Below are 6,729 nucleotides of genomic sequence, written 5' to 3' on the forward strand. Positions count from 1 at the left end.
AAAAAAAAAAAAAAGGAACCTGCCCGGGACCACACAGTAAGTATCGGAAGGGAGAAAATGATCAGATGTGTTTTGCACAAAATTAGCTGTAACTGTGCTCCCCCAAGTGCTGCCTCCCCATTCAAAGCCTTTATTCTTGTGTGTCCTATTAGTCATAGTAAAAACCAGCCATTACTAAGTACCTAGCATGGCCTAACAATCTGCATGTATTATCTCACCTAATTTTCACAGCCCTCTGAAATAAGGAACTGGGATTATCATTCCCATTTTACAGAAAAGAAAACTGAGGAGCTAAGTAGCTTCCTTGAGGTGGTACAGCCCAGGCCTCTGCACATCTACCTCTGTGCCACGCTGCCCCTTGTCAATAGGCAGGGATGACACTGCCCGTCAGTCAGGCCCTGATTCACAGCAGTGAATTGAGGGCCTGGGCTATAAGCTGACCTAAGTCAGGTACTCTTGTCTTTCCAGATCACAGACTCTTTGAATAATTTGATGGAAGCTACAGATACTCACCCTAGAAATATGCACACACACAGACACACAGCATCTTGCACATACTTTAGGAAATTCACAGATCCCCACAAGCCTGTCCTTGGACCCCCTAGGCAAGCATGCCATAGGGGAAGACATTTGGGGGTAAATGCTTCAGCCTACGGATATTCTCCAGTCTGTGCCTTTGAGTTCTACAAGGTTTCATTTTGGGGACAAGGAAAACAAAATTCCACATCTATTTTCATTTACTTCATCTGAGAAAGGTACAGAAAGCAGCAGCCTGCCCTCCAAGCCCCCGTCTTGGGGCTGACCTAATTACCCAGCTTGTCTCCCCGACCCAGATGGCTGAACACTGCTAGAGGAAATCTTCTAATTCTGCTGGTTTCTGCCAGTGCACACGTATGGTTTCTAATCCCAGCTGGGCCTTTCACACTACTTGGCAGCTCTTACTGTACCAGATAAACACTCATACCCAATTCCCGCAATGGCCATTCCAACCCTTCTTTAATGATCCATTAAGCTTTAAAGTTTTCGTGTGATAGCAGGAGCCCAACTGCACGTATTTCAATCCTGTTTCTCCTTCCACCTCTGCTCTCAATCCTTTCATTTTCTTTCTTTCTTTTTTTTTTTTTTTTTTTCGCTATTTATTTAGCAGCTCCTGTGCCTGTTACTGGGCTAGGCTCTGGGATGCCTGTCATAGTCTCTGTTCTTGTGGAGCAAACAGCCCAGAGACAAAGACCATCGTTCAACAAATATTAATAACTACAAGTATGATGAGGGGTACTCAGGGACAGTGGAGAGTGTTAGAGAATGTGTTAATCTGGGGGTTTCAGGAGGGCCTTCCTGAGGAATGACATTTAAAGCTGAAACTTCAGGGATGACATGTCAGCTAGGAATCCTTTGGCTTACACATAACAGAAAACCTAACAGCAAAACCATAAGGATTTTTTTTTTTTTTTTTTGAGACCGAGTTTCGCTCTTGTTGCCCAGGCTGGAGCGCAGTGGTGCGATCTTGGCTCACTGCAACTTCTGCCTCCCAGGTTTAAGCGATTCTCCTGCCTCGGCCTCTGAGTAGCTGGGACTACAGCTGTGTGTCTCCACGCCCGGCTAATTTTCAAATTTTTAGGAGAGACGGGGTTTCACCATGTTGGTCAGGCTGGTTTTGAACTCCTGACCTCATGATATGCCCGCCTTGGCCTCCCAAAGTGCTGGGATTAGAGACGTGAGCTACCACACTTGGCCTATTTTACCACTATTTTTAAAAATTAATAATGTAATATACCAAAAACCATTGAACTGTATACTTGACATGGGTTAATTGATGGTATATGAATTATATCTCAATAAAGCAGTTTACAAAATCCTAAATTATTGCTTTTAGGATTCATTTTTAGGTGGTAAAATTAGTTTTAACAAGCAACTGAGTGATAACTATAGATATCAAGGGAGCAGGATTCCTTCTTGGGCACGGGAGGAGGCCATCATCAGAAGCAGCACTCTGGAGGCAGTGGAGTGCTTTGTTTTGACTTAGGCAGTTGTTGTAGGAGGTTCATTTTATAACCATCCATTGAGCAATATATTTATGTTTTGCATAATTTTATTATCATATATGTATGTATGTATGTGTGTATCTATCTATCATCTATCTATCTATCTATCCATCCATCTATATTTTAGACAGAGTTTTGCTCTTGTCGCCCAGGCTAGAGTACAGTGGTACGATCTCAGCTCTCTGCAACCTCTGCCTCCCGGGTTCAGGTGATTCTCCTGCCTCAGCCTCCCAAATAGCTGGGACTACAGGCATACACTAGCATGCCCAGCTAATTTTGTATTTTTGGTAGAGATGTGGTTTCATCATGTTGACTAGGCTGGTCTGGAACTCCTGACCTCAGGTGATCTGCCCACCTTGGACTCCCAAAATGCTGGGATTACAAGTGTGAGCCATCGTGCCTGGCCAGGCATTTCCAAAGGTTATGTTAACTATGTAATTTTGTCCTTATGTACTGACTTAGAACCTAACCTAGTGTAAAGTGTAACTCCATTGCTGATGGATTTGAGAGCTACTTAAGAAACTAAAGAATGATATTCCCAGGCCTAACAACTCTGATATTCTCTGGCCTAAACAACTGACCAAAGAGTTGTTCTATTTCTTGAGATAGGGCTCATGGGGAGAAGAATAGTTGGAGGTGGCTGGGGGCGGTGGCTCACGCCTGTGATCCCAGCGCTTTGGGAGGCAGAGGCGGGTGGATCACAAGGTCAAGAGATCGAAACCATTCTGGCCAACATGTGAAACCCCATCTCTACTAAAAAATACAAAAATTAGCTGGGCGTGGTGGCGCACGCCTGTTGTCCCAGCGACTCGGGAGGCTGAGGCAGAATTGTTTGAACCTGGGAGGCAGAGGTTGCAGCTAGCCGAGATCGTGCCACTACACTCTAGCCTGGTGCCTGACGACAGAGCAAGACTCCGTCTCAAAAAAAATATATATATATATTTGGAGGATAAAGAGGATGGGCCCACTCCTTTTTTCTTAATATTTTACCATGAAAAGTTTCAAAAATACAGAAAAACTGACAGATTGTACAGTAAACACTCATATACGTACCACCTGGGTTCTACAACTTATTGCTATATTTTCTTCTTCACATCTTTCCATATACCTAGAAGAGTTCATTTTTGAACAAGCTGAATTTGTTACCTCTAGGAGACATCCAAGCGTCCTGTCGAGTAGGCTACTAGTCTAGAGTGCAGAAATACATTAACAGCAGGCAGGCTGGGCGCGGTGGCTCATGCCTATAATCCCAGCACTTTGGGAGGCCAAGGGAGGTGGATCACCTGAGGTCAGGAGTTCAAGACCAGACTGGCCAACATGGTGAAACTCTGTCTCTACTAATAATACAAAAAAGTTAGCTGGGTGCGGTGGCGCACACCTGTAATTTCAGCTACCTGGGAAGCTGAGGCAGGAGAATCACTTGAACTTGGGAGGTGAAGATTGCAGTGAGCTGAGACTATGCCATTGCACTCCAGCCTGGGTGACAAGAGTGAAACTCCATCTCATTTAAAAAAAAAAAACAAGCAGGCTACAAGTGCTGCCTCCTTTTTTTCACCTCCCATTCACATTCAACTCTCCAGAATTTGACTTTTGACAGCTTCCTTTTGAAGATGCCACCACTGAGGACACCGACTACTGAGAAGTCCAAAATTGAACTCATGTGTTCCCTCTGTGAAACCTGCTCCTCTTCCTCCTGTATGTCCTACTGCCTTAGTCAGTATGAACTGCAAAGCACCATAGACAGAGTGGGTTAAATAACAGAAATGTATTTCTCACAGTTCTGGAGGCCGGAAGTCCTAGACCATGTGCCGGCATGGTCAGGTTCAGGTGAGAGCCCTCTGCCAGGTTGCAGGCTGCCAACTTTTATCTCACGGTGCAGGAAGAGCTAGAGAGCTCTCTGGGGTCCCTTTCATAAGAGCACTAATCCCATTTACGAGGGCTCCACCCTCATGACCTAATTACCTCCCAAAGGCCCCACCTCCTAATACCATCACATTGGGGGTTAGGATTTCAACAAATGCATTTGGGGGTACACGAACATTCAGTCTGTAACACCCACCTTAGTTACCTGAGCCTCAAACATGGCAGTCACCCTACACATCTCCCCCAAACAAACAGGTTCTCTCAATCCTGTCTCCTAAAGAGCTTTAAAAAAAAAAAAGTCTCCTCTCTCACCATGTCCACCTTTTTTTTTTTTTGAGGCCGAGTCTGGCTCTGTCGCCAGGCTGGAGTGCAGTGGCCTGATCTCGGCTTACCAGAACCTCCGTCTCCCGGGTTCAAGCAAAATTGTTTGCCTCAGCCTCCTGAGTAGCTGGGATTACAGGCGCCCGTCACCACGCCTTGGTAATTTTTTTTGTATTTTTAGTAGAGACGGAGTTTCACCATGTTGGTCAGGCTGGTCTAGAACTCGTGACCTCGCGATCCACCCACCTCGGCCTCCCAAAGTGCTGGGATTACAGGTGTGAGCCACCGCGCCCGGCCCAAAGCCGTTTAAAGACATGTCTCGGCTGGCGGATTCGCCCGCCAGGTGACAAGGCTTTGAGGGCCAGGACTCCATCCGCTCCCTGTGAGTTGGTGCCGCTCGGGTCGGGAAGGTGCACATGGGGCCGGGGTGTAGGGGAAAAGCGGGGGCAGCCTTCCCGGCCCGAGTCCTCAGTCAAGGAGGCGATAGGAGTTGCGCAGGACGCCCGCACATGCGCAGTGGCACTCTCGACCTCCAGACGCGAGCGGCTGCGGACCTGAGGCGCCCGGAGCCCAAGGCTCCGGGGGCGGGGCTGCCAGCTCGGGGGCGGGGTACAGCGCTGCCTTCGCCCGCTGATTGGCCCCCGTGCTGACGGACAGGTGGGGCGGACAGCGGCGAAAGATCAAAGAAGCCTCTTAGCTGGAAACAGCTGCTTGGCTAAAAATACGTAAGTAAATAAATGAAAGTCTATGGAGGAGGAGAGGAAGGAGAGGCGGTTGTGGCTTTGGGGGCAACTGAGGCTCCGCTTGCCCCTGGCTGGCGCAGGATGGGGGTTCGTGGTTCGCTCTCTCCGTCCCCGCCGGAGAAGTCCACTTTCTGGAAGGCTGTCCTGGCGGCGGAGTCACAGAGGACTTGTCCCCGCGGACTCGAGTCTTCATTCCGATTCTTCCAGATCCAGCCTTGAGGCCCCGGGTTCCTGGGAGCAGCTTTGCAGCGCTTCAGAGTCTCCATCACCGCCACCCTCGGATCAGCTCCGGGCTGGAGGTTACAGCCCCTTCCCTTCGGCATTGGGACGACACTCTCTGAACTGGCCTCCCAGCCTGCCGCCTGGCTGGCTGCCGACTAAACTTTCTTTTATTGTTGAGACTGGGTCTCGCAGGTTGAAGTGCAGTGCCGAGACCCACAGCTCATTAGAACTCCTAACCTCAAGCGGTGCTCCCTTCTCAGCCTCCCTAGTAGCCAAAGATGTCTGGGATTATAGGTGCGCGCCGCCTCCCTGGTGCTGGGACTAGGCTATTGTTTTTTTGAGACAGAGTCTCGCTCTGTTCCCCAAGCTGAGTGCAGTGGTGCGATCTCGGCTCACAGCAATTTTTGTGCTTCAGCCTCCCGAGTAGTTGGGATTACAGGTGGGCACCACCATGCCCTGCTAATTTTTGTATTTTTAGTAGAGACGGTTTCACCATGTTGCTCAGGCTGATCTCGAACTCCTAACCTTAGGTGATCCGCACGCCTCGGCCTTCCAAAGTGCTGAGATGAAAGGCGTGAGCTACAGTGCCTGGTCTGGACATTCTTTTGTTGTTGTTGTTGTTGTTGTTGTTGTTGAGATGGAGTTTCACTCTTGTTGCCCAGGCTGGAGTGCAGTGGCATGATCTCAGCTCACTGCAACCTCTGCCTCCTGGGTTCAAGCGATTCTTCTGCCTCAGCCTCCCAAGTAGCTGGGATTACAGGGACTCACCACCACGCCCAGCTAGTTTTGTATTTTTAGTAGAGACAGGGTTTCTCCATTTTGGTCAGGCTGGTCTTGAACTCCCGACCTCAGGTGATCCACCCACCTCAGCCTCCCAGAGGGCTGGGATAACAGGCATGAGCCACCAAGCCCAGCCTAGACTTTCTTAAGAGGCAAATTGGAACACTTCTTCTGCTTGAAAAGCCAGTGCCCTTCTGGGCCAGGGCACTAAGATCCACTTAAAACCCTTTGGGTGAGACGTCAGTGATGAGCTCCTGCTTAGCATTCCAGCAATATCTAAGAGGAAGGCCACCAAAGAGTCAGGCCCTTTCAGTCTCTACTTTTCTCCTGGAGAAGCTCTGACCTCGGCCCCCCCTCCTGTGTACCTGTGCTGCTCCCAGCCCCACTCCCACCTCGGGACGTTACTGTGGTGCTCAGAGCACACTGGGGGCCCTGTACCACACTTATCATACCTGCTAGGCTCATGAACAGTGAACAGTTTCAGGGCAGGGACTGTGTGTGTTCTGGATGTGAATCCCCAAGTCTTGCACAGTGTGCATAGAAAGGGCTTCAATAAATGGATATTGGCCAGGCATGGTGGCTCACGTCTGTAATCCCAGCACTCTGGGAGCCCGGCCAACATGGCGAAAACCCATATGTACTAAAAATACAAAAATTAGCTGTGTGTGCTGGCGCACACCTGTAATCCCAGCTACTTGGGAGGCTGAGGCAGGAGAATCACCTCAACCCAGAAGGGAAGTTTGCAGTGAGCTGAGATC

This window comes from Cebus imitator, unplaced genomic scaffold, assembly GCF_001604975.1.
Source record: "Cebus imitator isolate Cc_AM_T3 unplaced genomic scaffold, Cebus_imitator-1.0 Scaffold188, whole genome shotgun sequence".
Taxonomy (NCBI): Eukaryota; Metazoa; Chordata; class Mammalia; order Primates; family Cebidae; genus Cebus; species Cebus imitator.